The sequence below is a fragment of the Rattus rattus genome, chromosome 5 (assembly GCF_011064425.1).
Source record: "Rattus rattus isolate New Zealand chromosome 5, Rrattus_CSIRO_v1, whole genome shotgun sequence".
NCBI lineage: Eukaryota > Metazoa > Chordata > Mammalia > Rodentia > Muridae > Rattus > Rattus rattus.
Window position 1 is genome coordinate 96798647 of NC_046158.1, and position 20764 is coordinate 96819410.

The 20764-nt window shown below is 49.8% G+C and overlaps 1 protein-coding gene across 1 annotated transcript in view; it reads left to right on the forward strand.

Moving 5' to 3' along the window:
* Positions 1–18554: 18554 nt before the first annotated feature.
* Pak6 (p21 (RAC1) activated kinase 6) overlaps positions 18555–20764 on the forward strand; it is a 34862-nt gene continuing 32652 nt past the window's right edge. The window contains exons 1-2 of the mRNA XM_032903925.1: positions 18555–19329; positions 20115–20197. The gene's annotated coding sequence lies outside the window, so the exon portion shown is untranslated. The remainder of the gene's footprint in view (positions 19330–20114; positions 20198–20764) is intronic.

The window sequence follows — 20764 nt, forward strand, 5'->3', positions numbered from 1 at the left end:
TCATTAAAGAGAATGCATCTGAATGTCTATTCACGGTATGGTGAAAATTCATTTGTGTCTAAATGTTTTATGACCTGTTAGCTGTTTCTAAAATCACAGTTTCTGTTACTATTACATTTCCTTATGTCTGCGAACAAGGGACTGAATGACATACAGTCCAGTTTTTCTCAGAATACTTAAGTGGCCCTTGAAATGATTCAGTGAGTAGAGGCGCTTAGCACCAAGCCTGACAACCTGAGTTTGATCTCTGGAACCTTCCCCACATGATAAAATAGACCTCTAGAGCGTTGTTCTCAGCCCTCCACACGTGTGCTATGGCATGTGCATGTGTGCATGTGTGTGGGGTGGTGATGACTGGAGTTGGGTTCTTGGGCCCCATACAGTGTAGGAGGACAGAACCACCTCTTACACGTTGTCCTTGTGCGTGCGTGCACACACACAAACAATGTAATCTAAGAACACTACTTTGCAATGAAAGCCTGCGTTTTCATAAGCTGGCTTCGTATGATGATGAGATGGATGAACATCTGTAAACATGCCATTTCCTGCACCGAAGCATCTGCTTCTGCCATTGCTCCTGAGGGCCTCCTGCGCTGGCTTGAAGCTGAGCAGTGATTGTTCCACAAGTTCACGTCGACCTCTCCTGCGACATTGTGCAGACCGCTAGTTTGCAGAGCTCTTGTAAGCAAGGAACTGCGTATCTGCTATCACTCTGTGTCCAGCAATGTGGATAATTCTCAAAACTGGAAATCCTGGGAGGGGTCCAGCTACAAATTTAGACACAAATTATACTGGTTCTGTGGTTAATCTCTATCCTTAGTGCTAGGTCTCACTTTCAGCACACCATCTTATTACGCTGACGTAACATGCTAAGTGACTGGAGCTCACATTACGATGTCTTTACTGTCTAGGCTATGTTAATGCCAGGTGTGGTAGGGCACAGCAGGGCAGAGAGGTTGAGGGCAGCCAGAGCTGCATATAGAGACTATCTCCTTTTAAAAAGTTATCTCTGAACAGTGTTCTCAGCGGCGTGGACTTTTTATCTCCATGTAGAATTAATTCGGGTGCATGCTCAGCTGAGTTGGTTGCCTCTGTGTGCTGCAGCGTCAGTCATTTTAACTTGCCGGCTTGGTCCTGTGGTGCTTCTCATCTAATTGCTGCTCTTCCTAAGATTTGCAAAGCAAGGCTTGTACTTCATGAAACAACTACTAGGGATGCGACTCACTTGGCAGTCCTTGTCCTGACATGCTCCACATCCTGGGTTTGATTCCCAGCACCGCATACCGAAGGGGAAACTTGAGGGTTCTTTGGAAAGTCAGTTGGATGGTGTTTTCCTGGGGCAAACATGTGAGGGAACATTTAGCTGAAGCAGACACAGGAGAGAGGATGTTCTGCTAAAGCAAACACATTGAAAGGACACATGGTAAAGGATTCTTTGCTAACGGCAGGAATGTTGGTCTGCCTTACACTTTGAGCTGCATTTGTCAGGACTCCTCGGGCTCAGGCCGACTGGATGCACCTGCTGAGGCAAGGCACATGGAGGACACGTGATGTTTGGAGGGTATAAATAGGACTCGACAGAGTGACAGAGAGCTTGGCCTGCTGATACAGCTAGTTTGTGCAACACTTATGGGTCTTGAGTCTTTGCTGATTTTCACTTCCCTGAGAGAGGCACAGCTGAGATCTTCTCCTGGTGTCCTTCTGGGTCTATCCTGCTGACTGGAGCCGAGGCTGAGGCCTGGCTGTCTCTGCTAGGTCCTGTCACCACTGTTGCTAACGACTCTTCTGAACTGGACTGCTTACATATCCGTGAAGTGTTGGTGAGTGGATCAAGCTGCCACTGCCTTCTGACCTGCGAACTGAACTGTTGATTTCCAGACAACACAGATGGGAGTTGTTCCAAAGAACCTTTCTATACAGGTCCATCTCTAAACAGGATTCTGCCTGGACTAGATGTCGCAGAATAAATCAATGGCGCCCTACTTGGTGGCATATACTTCTTATCTGTGAGTTCCAGCCCAGCCAAGGTTACATAGTGAGACCCCAGCTATGAACAAAATAAAACTACTTAAAACCTGTAAACGAGAGATGAATATGTATTTAGCTTTTCTATTTTAAAACTGAAAAACGTAGTACTACACTAAGGTGCTAGTAAAGGCAGAAAAAGAAGCACATGAAGTTTCACCAAGGTTGGCTCCAGATAACGCCAAGGGTGAGTGGCTGCCATGCATTAAGTACAGGGGTCAGAAACATACGCTGGGCACAGAAAATAGGTAACTTCCACTAACTTCTTCCAGATCTAGGGTATGCCATCACCACGTAGATAAGAAAGTCATTGCTCAGGATGCAGACTGTCATGCCCTGTCCCAGGGTGTGGAACGCCGGCCAGCGCTTTCACAGGCTGAATGACTCTTGCATTTGCCTTGTGCTTGCTTTGCATTCCTGGTTCAGGTGAGCTCTGTGGAGGTGGAAATGGATTCTGTTAACATCCGGTTAGAATTTACATCTTAGGGATCGACTTTACAGGTCTGCACCTGCCCAGAAGTTCTCAGGGTGTGACTCCTGCCAGACAGGAAAGTGCGAGGTCAGAAGGCTGACTTTTGTTTGTTTTCAGGACGGCCTCACTGTATAGCATCAGTGGCCTTGAACTCGCTGTGAGGACCAAGCTGGCCTTAAACTTACGGTGTCGCCCTGCTTCTGCCTCCTAAGGCTGGAATTATAAATGTATACCACCTCACTAGGCCTAGAAATGCTTCCTTTGAAGCCAGGATAATTGGACCTGTCTTTTTTTTTTCCGGGGCTGGGGACCGAACCCAGGACCTTGCGCTTCCTAGGCAAGCGCTCTACCACTGAGCCAAATCCCCAACCCCTGGACCTGTCTTTTAACTGTGACCTTAGCTTCCCTGAGCCAGTGCCATCCTCTAAATGACACTACCCCAAGGCCCTGCTTTACAGTGTTGAAAGCTGATGGTCTCCTCATAAGCATGTGTGTTGATTTAGTTCTAGTGTTTACTGATCTAAGGCTCTGTGAAGATCTCTCAAGATCAGGATCCCGGCTGTTTGATTGGAGCCTTGCTGTCTCTTCACACATGTGCACACCAGTGGTCTCTCACACATGTGCACACCAGTGGTCTCTCACACATGTGCACACCAGTGGTCTCTCACACATGTGCACACCAGTGGTGTCTCACACATGTCAGTGGTCTCTCACACTTGTGCACACCAGTGGTGTCTCACACATGTGCACACCAGTGGTCTCTCACACATGTGCACACCAGTGGTCTCTCACATATGTGCACACCAGTGGTCTCTCACACTTGTGCACACCAGTGGTCTCTCACACTTGTGCACACCAGTGGTCTCTCACACATGTGCACACCAGTGGTCTCTCACACATGTGCACACCAGTGGTCTCTCACACATGTGCACACCAGTGGTCTCTCACACATGTGCACACCAGTGGTCTCTCACACATGTCCACACCAGTGGTCTCTCACACATGTGCACACCAGTGGTCTCTCACACTTGTGCACACCAGTTGTCTCTCACACTTGTGCACACCAGTGGTCTCTCACACATGTGCACACCAGTGGTCTCTCACATATGTGCACACCAGTGGTCTCTCACATATGTGCACACCAGTGGTCTCTCACACTTGTGCACACCAGTGGTCTCTCACACATGTGCACACCAGTGGTCTCTCACACATGTGCACACCAGTGGTCTCTCACACATGTGCACACCAGTGGTCTTCAGTGCTTCACCGCAGCCTTTATCTCAGGATAAACCACTGTGCTAGCGGGGTTCTATTACTACATTATTATATCTCTGTCTATCTGTCTCTCTCTCTCTCTCTCTCTCTTTCTCTCTCTCTCTCTCTCTCTCTCTCTCTCTCTGTGTGTGTGAGAGAGAGAGGGGGGGGCATGCTGTGCACATGTTGAGATCAGAGGACAACTTACAGGAGTCCGTTCTTTCCTACTATGTGGGTTCAGAGGATGGAACTCAAATAGGATTGGCAGCAAATGCTTTCACCTACTAAACCCTAGTGTGCGTGCCTGCGTGTGTCTGTCTGTCTGTCTGTCTGAGTCTGGTCTTCAGACAGTCTATGTACCCCTGGCCCTCCTGGAACTTAATATGTAAACCAGGCCAACCTTCACTCACAGAGACCCTACTACTGCCTCTGCCACCCGAGTGCTGGGATTAAAAGTGTGCGACACCACACACCTTTGTCCACCCTCTTACAGCGCACCGTTCACAAGTCTGTCTCCTGAGGCACTGAAGATGGAACCCGGGGTTGCGTGCTCCCGGGTCACACACATAACACACTTTTCAAAAGCAATTGTAACACAGTTTAAAAGGAGATGTACGGGGTTGGGGATTTAGCTCAGTGGTAGAGCGCTTGCCTAGGAAGCACAAGGCCCTGGGTTCGGTCCCCAGCTCCGAAAAAAAAGAACCAAAAAAAAAAAAAAAAAAAAAAAAAAAAGAGATGTACTGTGTACAGTATTTATTACCGTGTCTCAGAGAGTGAGTGGATTATTACAAGATGGGTAAGGAAGAAAGGACAGTGACTGGGAGGGGGAGATCACACTGGACTTCCTGAGGGCCGCTCTGAGGCCAGTGCTTGTCTTGCGGTGGAGGGGTTTGTGAGGGTTTGATACCTCCACTCCGTATCCAAGCAACGGAAGTGATAAGGGCAGTTCCTAGGGCTTTGATTGGCACCAAATTCTACACCTCCTCCTCCTCCCACTTCAGTGAGGTGAGTTTAAAAGCACTTTGGGAACAGGAGACATAGCTCGGTGTCAGTGTTTGTCTAACATTTGCAACCTTAGGATCCATCACTAGCATAATGGAGAGAAATGATTAATTTTTAAGAAGATTGGGAGCAGGGTGTGACTCAGTAGCACAGTGCTTGCTTTGCACGCATGAGTCAGACTGCACTGAGAATGCTGGAGTTTCGTTTCTTTTAAAAACGCAGAAATAGTATAAGATCATGCTTTTGTTTTAATCCCATGTGTGGGCTACAGGGCTGTTGCGCACCGTCCACACCAGCTGACCCTGATTTGCCTCATGCTCTAGCAGAAGTGTGCTTTTGCCAGCTGCTGTGGATACCGGCTCTCTTAGGGTTGTGTTGTTGTGAAGAGACACTATGACCAAGGCAGCTCTTACAAAGAAGACATTTAATTGGGGCTGGCTCATGGTTTCAGAAGTTTACAAGTTCAGTCTGTTACTGCAGGAAACATGGCAGCCTTCAGGCAGGCATGGTGCTGAAGAAGCAGCTGAGCTTCATCTTGATCTGAAGGCAGCCAAGAGGAGACGGTCCACCACAGGCAGCCAGAGGATGCTCTACTCCACACTGGGGGAAGCCCGAGCTTCGAAGACCTCAAAACCTTCACAGAGACACACTGCCTCCAAAGGCCACACCTCTTAATACTGCCACTCCCTAGGACCAAGCATTGGAACACATGAATCTATGGAGGCCAAACCTATTCAAACCACCACACCATCAAAGCTGATGAAAGGATTAGAAAAGAGCAGGAGAGGCCTCCTGAAAACCTTGGCTGTGACCTGGAAAGTACTGATTTCATTGAAAAATGTCTGTTTATAACTTCCTGCCACAGACGACAGTACAACTCATGACAACAGAAGGGGGAAAATGTAGTTTCTTTTAAAAATCACATAAATATTAATCCCAGGTATAGGAATGGTGGGCTGCTTTGGACTGTCTGAAGCAGCTGACTATGATTTGCCTCATGCTCTAGCACAAGCATGGTTTTGCCAGCTGCAAATAGTTTCTGCAATTGTGTAACTTAATTTTAGAATTCTGGAAACTCTTCAGAGGGTATATAAATGCCAAAGGCGGGATCAGTGATTGTTCATTCAGAATGTGTCTTAGTTATGGTTTCACAAAAGGCGGGGTCAGCGATTGTTCGTTCAGAAGGTGTCTTAGTTATGGTTTCACTGCTTTAAACATCACCATGGCCAAGGCAACTCTTACAAGGACAGCATTTAACTGGGGCTGGCCTACAGGTTCAGAGGTTCAGTTCATCATCATCAAGGCGGGAGCATGGCAATGTACAGGCAGGCATGGTGCAGGAGGAGCTGGGAGTTCTATATCTTGTTCTGAAGGCAAACAGAAGAATGGCTTCCGGGTAGCTGAGAGAGGGTCTCAAAGCCCACACTCGCAGTAACACATCAACTCCAATATGGCCTCACCTCCTCATAGTGCCACTCCCAGGCCAAGCATATACAGACATCACAGAGGAGTTGTTTGTTGTTTGCTAGTTGGTGCTCAAAGAAGAAACAAAAAGAAAGAAATTAGATTCAGGGATCTCTTTCTCTGTTTCTCTCTGTCTCCCTCTCTCTCCACTCCCTCTATCCTTTCTTTCTTCACTAAATCCTTTCTTTCTTCACTAGTGTTAGGGGAAGAAATAGGGGTAGGAGAAGGGATAAAGCGTGGGAAAAGACCCACAAAGTAGCAAAGACTAGATACATCAGGTGCTGACTTCAATCCCAGCAGCAGGAAAGCAAAATACAACAGCTGGGGGAGTTGTTCCTCCAGCTCACGGGTGGCAAGGGGCCATCAGGGCAGCCACCACCTGGCTCACTGGGATTCCTGAAGGTTAGAACAAATGCTCTTGCCAACAGTAGGATATGGAGAATCAGGTGAGCTTTGGAACTTGGTGTCACATCTTCCAGAAAATACATGCTATGGAATTTAAGCACCCAAAGGCCAGCAGCAGCCATAGTGCAAGCACCCAGAGATGAACCCCTGTAGAATCTCATCTCAAGAACAGACCTGCTCTTGCCGCCAGCGCTTCAACATGGCAAACTGGAGCCACAGAAGTACAGAGGTGCCCTGGACACAGATAGGGATCAGTTGGTGTGGGCTATGGGGAGCAATAAAGGGAGCCGGGGACAAAGCTCCCCATGGATAGCAGAACACTCGTAAATGGTCCAGACAAAGCTCAAGAGGCTCTGCATGGGAACAGATGTTATGGAAGAGCCAGGGGAAACTGAGGCAGAGCTCTGCACTGAACACATTCTCCAAACTGCCTTCTGCAGAACAGCTATGCCGTGTGTACATGACCTGAGCATGGTCAAGTTTCCTAAAGTGAGGAGCGCTGGTCCAGGTGTTGGCCGTTTCGGTATAGGGGTGTGGAAATGTCCTTGAAGCAAACCAGAAAGGAGGGTGCATTAGCCAGTGTTCTCTACAGAAAACCAAGGAACCAAGAACCAAGGGAATGAATAAATGTATTAAGTGACCTTTCAAATAATGGCTGCAGCAGAATCACACCTGTGGTGCTGAGAACCTGGTAGTTCCTCGGTGATGGAAGCCGGCTGCCTCGAGTGTAGGAGTCTCACCGTGGCTGGCTCACTGGGGTGGTGGGGCAACCAACAGTTACTGAGTCCGTAGCATGGGTGCTTTGCTGGTTCCTACCTGGCCACTGTAAGCCTGGAAGGATCCTAAAGGGCCGCTGGTTCCTAGTCCACCACAGGAGCTTGGAAACTCCCTCTACTCTCAATGGAGGAATCTGCAACGAGGAAAATCGAACTAGTGAAGGAGGGAGGCCAAGTGGGCAAAAGTGAGATGAAATCCTTTGGAAATGCCTTTCTATACGGCCTGCTACCTGACGATGCCACCCGCAGTCAGGATGTGCCCTTCCATATCAGTCGAGGCAACCAGGACATTTCCTGAGGTGAGGCTCCTTACTCAGGTGACTGTAGGGCGTCGGTGGTCTGTGGCGTGCCTTAGCCCTCCAGTGTCCTGCCCAGATGTTATACCAGGCTCCTACCTCTCTGTGGCTTGGGCCTGCAGGGTAAGCCAGGACCTGCACTGATCCACTCCCTCCCTGAAAGCTGGAGACCAGGAATGTCTGCAGCAGCCTGTTGTCCTGTGGGAAAGCATGGGGCTGGGAACCTCAATACTCCATACCTTCAGCTTGGAGAAAGAGTAGGGTCTGTCAGCCCCAAGGGATAGAGGTCTCCATGAGTAGATAGGCAGAGTGGTCAGGCTCTGTCATGGACCATATTACCCCTCAGTGCTGGAGACAGCCTGAAGCTAAGTGTCCTAGGCTGTCAGTGTATTCATGGTGCTGGTCATTCCGTCTGTGCTTTTTTGAGGCCCTGGGGACAGAACCAGGGCCTTCTACATCCTAGACACACCCTCAGCCCACTTGCCTCAGTTCATAGTACTCAGCGTACTGAAGTGGAAACATGAGGGTTCTTTGGAGAGTCAATTGTGTTGAACGGCATTTTGCTGGGGTAAAAACATGAAGGAGTTTTCCTGAAGTGGACACAGGTGAAAGACTAAGGCAAACTCTTGAAGGAATGTTTCACTGAAGCAGACACAGGACAGAGGATGTTCTGCTACAGCAAGCACGTGAAGGATTCTTTGCTAATGACACGCATGTACCGGTCCACCTTACACTGCATAGTTGAGCTGCATTTGTCCGGATTCCTCGGACTCAGGCTGATTGGATGCTCACGCTGAGGGGAGGTATGGGCTGAGGCGAGACTCGTGGAGGGCACGTGATGTTTGGACCGTAGTGATGGAGAGAGAGCTTGACTTGCTGGTACAGCCAGCTGTGGAACACTTGTGGGTCTCAAGTCTTTTGCTGATCTTCGCTTCCCTAAGAGAGGCACAGCTGAGAACTTCTGGTGTCCCTCCTGCTTGCTGTCTTGAGCTGAGGCTGAGGCCTGGCGGTCTCTGCTAGGCAGTGCCACCGCTGCTGATTCGTTTGTGCTATCCTGACTCTACCAACTGGACTGCGGGTGTATCTGTGAAGTGTTTGTGAATTCATCGATCTCCTGCTGCCTGCTAGCCTGTGAACTGCACTGCCAATTTACAGACAAAACAGACAGGAGTTGCTCCAAAAAGCCTTTCTAAACAGGTCCACTTCCTCCCCCTTACCCCCCACCCCTCCCCCATATCCTTTCTTCCCCACTACCTCAGGTGGGTGGTAGGCTAACAGGAAGGTTAAAGTGTTTAAGAACCACCATTAAAAATAAAGTTTGGAATAATTAAAGTTACAGTGTACCTAAGCTTAGATGGTGATGGAGTCAGGTCAAGGAAATGCTCTGAAATCTGAAGGTTGGGGGAGGGGTGGTATCAAAAGAAACACACGGGTAATTAGGAAGATGGATCCATCCTGGTCCACAGGTCTGTTTGGATCCAAATGGCCACTGGTTTGCAAGTGGGGCCTCTGCCCTGTGTGCAGCATGCAGGAGAGTTTTCCTCAGTCCCTCTCTGACCCCATGCACCAGGCAGAGCCTGCTACACTAGCTCCTTCTCCCCTTCCTCGGGAGGGGAGATATCTGCTGTTAAGAAGCAGTGTCTAGGGCTGGAGAGATGGCTCAATGGTTAAGAGCACTGGCTGCTCTTCCAAAGGTCATGAGTTCAATTCCCAGCAACCACATGGTGGCTCACAATCATCTACAATGGGATCTGATGCCCTCGTCTGGTGTGTCAAGGACAGCAGCGTACTCATACTCATATACATGAAATAAATAAATCTTTAAAAAAAAAAAAAGAAGAAGAAGCAGCATCTAATGCAAGCAAATGTTTCAGTGAACACATTTCAACAGTTCAACTTTATAACAATTATAAATAAACCTGTTAACATTTTCTGGACAATATCTGCATTTAGATTTTTTTAAAATAAGTACACTTCTTATTTTAAAAATAGAACGGCAACTAAATGGTGTTTGTAGCATTTTTTCATATAGTAGATCCCATCCATTCACTGTACTTTTCTAACGGAGTTGTCCTACATGCAAGTATGTTTTTAATGTTGTCTGTCTTCTGTGCTGTTCCCCTAAGTTTGCTATTAAAATACATTACACTAAAAGAAGAAGAAGAAGCAGGGTCTGCTGCTCTCGAGTAAGGTCTCAGCCCACTTGGACCTAGGCTTTTGGGAAGCTTTCGGTTTTGTGCTGGGCTCTATTCCTTTCTGGGTCAACGAATCCGAGGCCATTGGTTGCTTCATAGGAAAAAGGGGGGTTGGGGTGGAATAGGAAGTCCTGGAAGCTTGGCTCAGGAACTGGAAAAGTAGCCCTGCTGCTGACAGCTGTGTGTCAGGGCAGGCCAGTCTGCCATTGCTGTCCCCAGGGCCCTGCTTCCTACCTCCACGGCTGTGAGAGATGAGCAGGACTTTGCTGGGGCTCACAGCAAGCCAGAGATTCATCTGCCTGCTGGGCATCCAGCCCAGAGCAAAGCATGGCTGGAGCTGCCCCGTTGTTGAATCCCAGCCACAAGTGAGATGCCTCACATGCATACTCCCCCAGGCCTCCAGCTGCAGCCACTGACGCCTAGTTCACTGCTTGTCAAAACCAGTTCATGGACCTCCTCCCGGGCAGCAAATGATATATTGGAATGTGGGGGTGGGGGATCATCCAATAAATATTCACTAAGCTCCACCACAGCTCTTCATTTAAGATGGGATTTAAAGAAATGGAAGGCCTGCTTAATCCCTGAAGGAGTTCCTGACAGAATTAAAAGGATACAACAACAGAATGGCCAAGGAAGTACATGAGAGAAAGAAATCAGAAAGAGTCAGCTTGGACCAGTGAGATGGCTCATGGGTAAAGCCTGTCAACCAAGCTCAATCCCTAAGTGTATACATGGTAGGAGAGAACTGGCTCTACAGAACTGACCTCTGACCTCAGAGAGCTCCCCACAGCCTAGGTGTATGTGCTCCTCACCCCACTTCATGACACACACAAGAAGGAAGAACTTACAGGGTGTTTCGTCTGTGTGTTCGTGTGCCCTATGCCTACGCTCTCAGTGGGCACGCAGGAGCCGGCAGAGATCCAAAAAGGGTCCCTGGAACTGGAGTGACAGTCGGTTATGAGTCTCCATGTGGGGTGCTGGGAACCAAACTGAGGCCCTCGAGGGCAGCAAGTATCTTCTCCAGCTGAGTCCTCTCTCCAGCTGGGGCATGGGGGTGGGGAGACATCTTAGAAAGACACCTCAAGGAAAGCCACAAGCTAGAGCCAAAGATTCAGAACCAGAGCCTGTTAGGATGCTCAGAACCATAGTCTGTCTTACGACACTCAAGGGCAAAAACCATGCCCAGGGCCTCCAGGAGCCAGCACAGCGGGGCAGCGGTTAGAGCTGCCTTGTAAGTAGTCTGTAACGGGGGTGGGGGGGTGGGGGGGGGGGGGTGGGGGGTGGGGGTGGGGGGCGGCACAGGACGGGACACGGACCAGAAAAGACCAGGCTACCTCCTAGCCAGAAGCTCAGCAGGTAAGTGGTATTAAGGTGTCTTCCAGCCTTCCTCCTGTCCTGACATTAAATGTTGACTTTTGCCTCAGGCTGGTCCCCTTATGAGAGCAGTTGGCGACACAGTTTGGGCAATTCGAAGTTGACAAAAACAAAACAACCCTTGCAGAAATCCAGTTTCCCCATGACTCTCTTGGACAGAATGTTAAATATTTGGGGCCTAAGCCAATAATGGGAGAAAAGGAAGTTACTAAAGAAGTTTTGATCTAATCCTAATTCATCCCCAGGGCTGGGAAGGGACTTCTCCCTGGGCGCATGAGTAGAAGGTGCATGTTAATGGGCTTCACCATAGAGAGGAGAGGTGAGCTGGTTTAGAAAGGCAACCAGAGGTGTCTGCTATGTGAACAGTGCTAGGAAGCAGGGAAGGCAGGGAGAGGAAAGCATGGCTTTTCAGTTTTGCTCTGTCGCTACCTGAGTGAGGGAGTTAGTCTTGGGAAGCCTTAGCTTCCCCATCTCTAAAATGGGATAATAGTTTTTGCCCAGGTTGCAAATTCCATAGCGATGGGAACTGTTGGCTGAGTTATCTCCAGCGATTAGCAGGCACTCACTAGGTGTTTGTTGAATGGGAGGATTACTTCATTGAGGTGTTGTGAGGTTTAGAAGAGCTCGTGTTTAATAAGGGCTTAGCGAGGTGAGTAACCTACAGTATGTGTGGAGAGAAAATTCCCTTCAGCTACAGCTCTTGTGGAGTTGCAGGAGCCACCCTCCACAGGCCCCCTGCGGCCCTTGCTCTCCCAGAAGCTGGGAGGTTTTAAGAAGGTTCCGAGTTGGTGGAAGGTGCTAGAGCACCGAGACCTGTCACTTCCTAGGCTGGTAGGGGAGCACTGAACACCAGTACCTGTGTCTCCCTGGCTTCCAGCTGCTCCGGACTTGGCACTTGGGTTTGTAACTCCCCTCTGGCTGGCTTCTGAGGCGCTCCACGTTGCCCTTAACCTCTCTGGGCTGGCCCCGCCCCTCCCTGGACCAACCTCATTCACTTCTAAGGCCACCTGGCCGCGATCTGGATGGGTGCCCACTACTGACAAAAGGCTTTTCTTTGTCATCCTTTTCCTACTGAAATGCCAGTCAGTTTTGGTTATAGTCTCTTCCCCCTCTCTGACAGCAGCGGGGGGTGGGGGGGTGGGGGTGTTTCCTGCAGCCACGGCTTCCTATGCAGGCTCCTCTGCAGGGGATGAAGCACTTAGCCATCAATAAGCTAAGCTGCTGCTGGGCCCACTGCCAGTTGCGAAACAACTAGAATACTGAGAGCCGCTCCCACCCGCGGTCTAACTTCCTGGCTTTCCTGTCCCACAGACATGAGACCTCCAGCCACAGAGGCAGGCAGTTCCTTACAAATGACACAATCCTGTGCTGTGTCATCTAGAGAGAGAGTGCCTCTGCTCTGAAATGTCTCTAAAAGCAGGACCTTGACCCCAGATCCCGCACTTACCAGTCCCTCTCTGACTTGGGACAAGTTCTTCAGACACTGAGCTTCAGGTTTCTCTGTGTAATTACACTCGGGAGTCAGCACAGGAAGAAGGTAAAGAGAAACTCCCTAACCGAGCCTAGCCGTTAGAGGCCTCACAGTTCCACACACCTCGTCCTGGGAAAAATAATCCCATCTCCTAAATAGGGAGTCTTCTACTCGGAAATTCCTGTTCTAAGCAGAACCTTCTGTGGAGGGGATTCCCAGGGTCCCTCCTGACCCTGTGACATTTTGACTCATGATCCCTCGCTCATGGGAGGGAAGGTTGTATTAAAGTGCGTTCCTCGCTCTGGGTCTGTCTCTCACTCCCCAGCTCCCTAAAACAAGTGCTGTGGGTGTGGAGGCTGCTCAGGGAACTATCCCCACCTTCCTTCAGGTCCCTCCCGGTTCCTCCTCCCTTGCTCCTGCCCACTGGCAGCCAGGAATGTAGCCCAGCTCCTCTTCCTCCTCTTTGCTTCCAGGAAGAGGAACAACCTCACCTCAGGTTAAGGCTGAAGGGGTGTAACCCACAGCGGCCTGTATCAGGTGGTCACTGGTGGTCCCTTCTGGCAGACATTCCGGAAGCTGGTGCTCCCGGCACCCACATGTAGAGCACAGAACGGTGGCAGGCTCGCCGTCAGACCAGGCCTTTTCGACTTCTGCATCTGACAGGAAAGGGGGAGCAGAGCAAGGAGGGCACACACGAGAGACTTAGATCATCTCCATGATGGGACCCTGGAGTCCTCTTCCCTCTAGGAACATGTTGAATAGATGTAATGATTCTCCCCTTTGTGGACAATACCCTAGAACGAATATAGTAGCCTTGAATGCCTGTGGCCTCTCCCTCTGGCCTAGCTCCCCTCAAGGCCAGGGGTAGGCCAGCTCTGAGGCGCTGGACACCAGGACCTCCACTGGCCACACCCGCTCAGGTAGCCAAGCCATCAAGCTGCTCCTCTCAGGCTTGCACTGGGTTGGGCTGGGGTGGGGTGGGTGTGGCAGACAGCGCGTTCCTTCCTTCCAGGCACTGACAGTGTAGGCAGGTAGAGACAAGCTGGGCTCAGTCAGCAAAGAGGCTGTAAGCTGGGTGGGGAGTCTGGGGAAGCACCGAAAGATCTAGCCATTTGGGGTCATAAAGGGGAAATTTTTGGACACACTAGAACCTCAAAGTTTGTGTCTAAGCATTCCTTAGAATAATTTTGGAATTACTGATTTATGAAAACTTCAGGTTTTGTTATTGACATGGCTTTTTCAAATGCACCCACAAATGACAGTTTAAAACCATAAAGGGACAAGGCAAGGATAAGCAGTTTTTCCCGCCTAGCTTACTCCATGAAGGAAGGCCGGTTACTATTGAGTTTCTAAGTATGTGTTCATTCACAAAAACACAGGACGGCGAAGTGAAAGACTTTATTTTAAAGTTGTAAGGACACTGGCTTGGCTGACTCACACTGCGAGATCACTGGGAGCCAACATGCCCACGAGACAGGACTGCTCCTGCCTCAGTAGAGTTACTGAAACATCACTCTCAGGGCTGCCTCTACAATGCGGCTTGTCAGCAGTGAGGGGGACACTCAAACCTGTGAGCAAGGAAAGTTAAGTTCTGGTCCTGACTGCCTCTAATTTCCTCTGTGTTTTTGCTGAGTCACCTTATTTCCCAGAGCTGCAGTTGGCTGTTAGCACCTTTAGGAGGAGGGGTGGGGCTTCCTGGAATCCATCTGAGCTCTGAATCACGTGTTCTAAGGAAGAGTGGCTAGAGCACTGATCCTCTTCAGATGTTCACTCACTCATCCAACTAAATGGCACAGGGAGCCGCTATATCCTGTCCTAGAGAGCTCACAGGCTACTGGAATGAAAGAGATAATTCCAGAACGATAAGAAGGGCGCGGGATGAGCCACTGGCCACGACTTTAGATAACTGAGTACTCTCGCTTGCAACAGACAGACAAGCCTTTTCAGGAATTCTTCCTATGGCTCGCAGATCTTCCCTTTATATGGCCTGTGTGTGTGTGTGTGTGTGTGTGTGTATGTGTGTGTGTGTGTGTGTGCGCGCGCATGTGCAGATGTGTGCACACGTGTACAAATTTGTATGCGCGCGCACACACACACACACACACACACACACACACACACACACACACACTGCATGCGCATGTGTATAGACCCAAGTTTACTGCTATCTCACCATATCGCTCATCCATGCAGAGGAGTGGGTCTCAGTCTGCAGGCCATCCGTTTTCACAAGTCCTGAAAGATAGGAGGAATTTAAGAGTCAGCAATTGCTGACTTTCATACTCAGGAATTGACTTTAATTAGAAAAGGTGGTGGAAATATTGTAACGACTCCCGGCTGATGTATTTGTCGTTGAAGGTACTTTGGGGGGTACCCTGGGACACAGTTCCCTTTCCTTTAATGGTACCACTCTAAATTTCCAGCCTACATCTAGTAGATTGGCAGAGCACTGTCTCCAGGATCTCCCTCCTCTTTGTCAGGGTGAATGGACACGTGACCTGAGCCAGCCAATCAGAATCCTCTTGGTCTCCGTGCCGGGCCGCAGTAGGTGTTTCAGAGCACCTTTTGTCCAGGTGTGGGCATGTGTGAAGAGTCGTCAGTGCTGATGCTTAGAACCCCCAAGGCTGCCCTGACTTCTCTGTTCTGTCCTCCATTCCTGGGCCTGGTATTTGGAGAACGTGGCTGATTTGGAGGAGACGGGGAGGGGCTTGTGTTGCTCTCTTCCTGCACCCGCTGTTATCCGTGGCTGTTGGGATTGTAGCAGAAGGCAGAGTTGCCTGGGGCTGCGACAGTTTCTTCAGCAATTTCTGTTACTTCTTATAAACCGACAAGAACTTAGAAACGTCACATTTTCTAAAGAGAGTGGATGTAATTGTTATTCCAATCAATTATTCCTTCAAATGTAGTGTAATAAACAACCCACCTCCTTAACTCCTTCAATCTTGCTCTTCTAAAATATTTCTGGACACTTGAAAGAAGAAAAAGGACTTTTCACAAACCCACATTGCCTTAAAATGGAACTGTGGAGGCAGGACGTTCAGATGTATGTGCTTCGTGCGCTCGTTAAAGATTCTGTGCCTCCATGCTAGCTTGGCTTCTTGGATTTCAGTTTTTAAACCCTCGCTTTTTGTGGTTTTCATTTATGTGTATGAATGTTTGTTTGCCCGCACGCTTGTTTGTGCACCATGTGTGTGTGGTGCCCACAGAGGCCAAAGAGGGCACCAGATTCCCTAAAATTAGGGTTTCAAGTGGTTCAAACTGCCATGTGGTGCTGGGAATCAAACCTAGGTCCTTTGGAAGAGCGACTGGTGCTCTTAACCACTGAGCTATATCTCCACCCCCTTCTTGCTTATTTTTAACTGAGTCTTTTTAAAAGTAGAGAAATATGCTCAGTAAAGATTTCAGGAGGTTGGGGATTTAGCTCAATGCGGTAGAGCACTTGCCCTAACAGGCGTTAAAGGCCCTGGGTTCAGTCCCCAGTCCGGGGAAAAAAAAAAAAAAAGACAAAAAGATGTATGTTTCTTTTAGGTTGGGGATTTAGCTCAGTGGTAGGCGCTTGCCTAGGAAGCGCAGGCCCTGGGTTGGTCCCAGCTCCGAAAAAAAGAAAAAAAAAATTTCAGATAATGCAAAAGTTACAATTTTTAAAAAGTAGAAGATTCACTAGCCCCTTTCTCAGGGTAACAGCAAGGTTAAAAGCAAGTATAGAAATAGCTGTGCAATGGGGTTGAGATTTAGCTCAGTGGTAGAGCGCTTGCACCTAGGGCGCAAGGGCCCTGAGGTTCAGTCCCCAGCTCTGAAAAAGAACCAAAAAAAAAAAAAAAAAAAAAAAAAAAAATAAATAGCTGTGCTTTTCAGTGAATGTGGCATGAGATCTCTATTGTCTCGAAGCACGTGGCGCCATCTCTCTCTGTTGTCAGTGCCATCCCCCCCACAGAGAAACAGATACAAATTTTAATTCTCATTTTATTGTTACACCTGTATGCGTGTGTGCATGTGCATGAATGCCAGGACCCATGTGCGTCTTCTCTCTCTCTACCATTGGATCCAGTGTTCTAACTCAGGCTGTCAGGTTTGTGTGTCTAGTACTTTTACCCACTGAGCCATCTCGCTGGCCTAACTCCGTCCTTCCTCAGGATCCAGGTATTTTGTTGCACGAGAAAGTGCCATCCTATATTAGTCAATCCCTTATTTGTGAACCTTTTCATAGCTTCCTTTTTTTTTTTCTGATTATAAGCAATACTGATATATATGGGGGGACGAGAGAGATATCAGATTCTCTGTATCTAAAGCTCTTTACGTAGCCTAGGCTAGCCTCGAACTAAAGCTCTTTACATGGCCTAGGCTAGCCTCGAACTAGCAGTAAGCCTCCTTCTCAGTTTCCTCCAGTGCTAGAATTGCAGGTACGCTCCACTGTAGATTCGCTTCTGACTTAACTTGCTTCTGTCTGCTCTCAGAGCTTACAAGGATCATTTATAACCTTTCCCTCATGATGTTATATTGAAGGACAAAAAAGAAATACAGAGTTCTCCCAATGCCTACCTAGTTCAAGGGAAAATGTTTCCTGTTGGCCGTTGAGTGACATTTGTATTTTGATTCTGATGTCCATGATGTGTGACACTGAAGTTGTCCCCGTGTGCAGCCTGAGACCTTTGCACAGGCAGTGACTGGGAGTCCTGGCTTTAGAAGATTAGCTTGGTGATGAGGTAGATAAAGATGAGCAATAAATGACACAGGCCAATGGAGAAGAATGCAGATGTTTGTCGAGCTCTCAGATGAGCAGTCCCTGACCAGGGAACGTTGTTCACTGAATTCTCATAATCCTGGGAGGCAGGTGAAATTGTTTCCATTTTATAGACGATGACACTGAGATTCAGTTGGTTAGCCAGCATGCCAGAGTCACTCAGCTAGAGGACAATGGAGTTGAGATGTGAGTCCAAGACTGGAAATTCAGAGCTCAGGGTGTTAGCCAAATTTTAAGAGTGAATATTCAAAAATAATGTGTACCCACCTTGAGCAGTTAGAATAAAAAACGTCTAGCTTTCTCCTGTCAGTACTTGTGGATCTAGGAACATGTGTTGGGCAGTGTAGGCTGGACTCCCCACAATGGGGTACCTGCTACATAGGTTTGAAGTCAGCCTTCAGCAGATTTTAGTAGAAGCCACAGAAAGAGGGCGTTTCAACGGAATTATTCGTGGTAACAGGGAAAAGACAAACAATTGGCCAAGACGGGCATTTGGGCATTTCCCAGATGGACATGAGAAAAAATGACCTGTGAAGGAGGCAGAGGCTCAAGACAGGGAGGGAGGGGCCGAGCTCAGCAAGTGCTCTCCAGGGAACCGGCAGGTGGGCATCCTCAGAGCCCAAGTCTCGGTTCCAGTCGGTGCAACTGTTTCTGGTCATGGGAGGGGCGGTGCTGGAGCAAGGGAAAACGGAAAGATGGTACCCACGGGGCTGAGTACCCCGCCCTCCATCCTTACCCTTTTTGCCCTTTAGGATAAAACCAGATGAGAAGCAGCAAGAGCGCGCAGCCAGCTGTGGCCACGCCTGCCAGGGCTGAGACCCACAGCTGCAAACCTGGGGCGGGGATGGGAAGGGGGTTAGGCTTGGCTGTGAGCCAAGAAGGACTGGCTTCTGGGGAACAACGGTAAGGTGCACCATAGTAGGCTCCCCTGAATCCCACCCTCAGCCCTTCCTCTCCCTCCCCCTCAGCAAAGGAAAGCAGTGAGAAACGTGTTTTTTATAAATAGCTCCAGCCCCAGCTGATTTGTAAATTCAGTGGGTTTTTTTTGTGTCAATGACATCACCCTCCTCCCCATGGCAACCCCCGACGATATCAAAATTGCCAGGCAACGTTGGAGCTGCTCGCGCCCTACAGGAGCAGGTCGCTGCCTGAGGATCTAATGGAGAAATCCCAAAGTGAGCTGGGGCGCACGGTGGAGGAGGGGTGCGCCGCGGCCGAGGCTGCCGGACCCTGATCGATTGGCCAGAGGAAGGCGGGAGCGGCTGTCGCTTGCTCCGCAGCCTGGACACAACCGGGGGCTCCACGCCAGCTCCTCCTGACAGCAGCGGCGGACCACAGCAGGTGGGGGGAGGGCACTGCTCGGTTCCTGACATGCCAGGAGCAGCAAGCAGCCATCCAGGTGACTAAGCCGGCCCACCGCCACTGAGTCACCCACCCACCCTGGCTTTTCTTCCTTCCCCCTTTGCATCTGATTATTTGGGGAGCTGAAAACTTGGAGGTGTCCCTGAGGCCCGCCCCTTCTAACTCTCCCCGCCCTACCTCGGCTTGGAGGAAGATGGAACTCGCCGGGAAGCTGCCACTACCCTCTAAGGACATGGAAGGCACGGAGGGAGCCAGAGGTGCCCATGGAGAGACCTCAGCTGGCAGAATACAATAGCAGACATGGTGTTCAGGCTGCCCGTGTGTCCTCTGAAGGTTCTGGGAGAGAAGGGGAGTCTGGTCCACACCGACTGGAGTCCTTCTGGGTTGCCTTTGAGCTCACCTCTCAAGGGGATCTTTCTGTAAAACGTGTGGCTTCCAGAGTCATTGGTATTTGGAGAGCAAGGCTGGACTGGCATAGGCAGGCCTGTGCAGGTAGGTGGCTCTGTATTGGGTGTGGACCCACGTGTGTGAGAGGGTGAGGGTGTGTCACAGTGTGTGTGCGCGCCCAGCCAGATCTGAGGACAGCCGCTGGTCAGCAGAGAGCTGGGATGGGGAGCTTACAGCAGTTGATTCTGATTGATGCTGGGCCAGCCTAGTCTTGAATGCATGCTGGGGAGAAGAGACATGAAACGCATAGCCTGAGTAGACTGAAGAACAGCTGCCTGCTCAGGCAGGCCCAAGCCCTTGCTGGGTCCACAGGACAGAGACATGGCCAGATGCCAAGATAGGAAGTGGTCCTGAGGCCTGGCCAAGTGTTAAGAGCTAAACTCCTAAGGCGTGGGACTTCAGGGCCATTGCTTGTCTTCCTGACAGCCCTGAGTGCCCAGGGAACACCTTCCTACAGGGATCTTATCACCCCCCACCCCCTTCCAGGCTGAGCTGTTAAGCTCCTTCCTATGTGTGACACATTCAATGAACAGGCTACAGGCTGAGGCTCAGCTGGGGGCCACCCCGAAACCCCCTTTCAGTCATGCCCAATGTGTGTCAGGCAGAGGGGTGTGTGCCCCCTACCTCCCCCACACAACTGTTAGGTTCCTAACTGGCAGGCTGTTAGGCACACCGGTGAGTAAGCTGCCGCAGGCAGGGAGGTTGTGCCCACAGAGGCAAGATGATACCAATCAGGGACCTTCTGGAGAAAAGCGACTGAAAGAGAAAATCACTGGGGTTTTTCTTTTTCTTTCTCCTTTTTTTTTTTTTTTTTTTTCCTTTGCCTAAAGGTAGCAGCAAGCTCTGGGCTCCAGACAAGCACCAACCTGCAGAGGGAGAGGGTGAGGTCCCGCTGCCCAGAAGGAGTGCCAAGGTAAGGTCTCCACTGTGGCAGCAGGCTCTGGATTCTTAAGCGGGGGACAGGGTGTCCATATATTGAGGCCACTCCTCACCTAAGCCATAGAAGCTAACTCCATGTTCACAAAAAAAGCTGTGAGCGCTTGGACTAAAGAGGCTGCCTGACTGTTGGCCACCCCCTCTTCAGGTAGATTTTGAAACAGCTCAGTGGAAACCAGTTTCTGGCTCTGGGCTTGTTTCTACAGTCCCTGTGTTTGCTTCCTGCTCCTGCCAGACCCAGCTAGGGCCACCAGGACGCCTTCCAAGAAGCCCTTCTCACCTGCCCCTCATGTAGTCATTCCACAAATATTTATGGTGCGTCCTCTGCCTACTGGGTTCCTGTTTCCTACCTGTGCCCTTCCCTGAACTTAACCTGGCAGACTCTGACTCTGAAAGTCAGCATGAGGACAGGGCCAGGGGCCTGCCTGGGGAGCAAGCTAGTGCTACCCTTAGTCTTGCTTGGGCTCCCCATTATGCTCAGGGCTGTGAGCTGGTGGCTTCATCAGGCCCCAGGAACTCAAGTTCATGCTCCAGGGAACAAGGC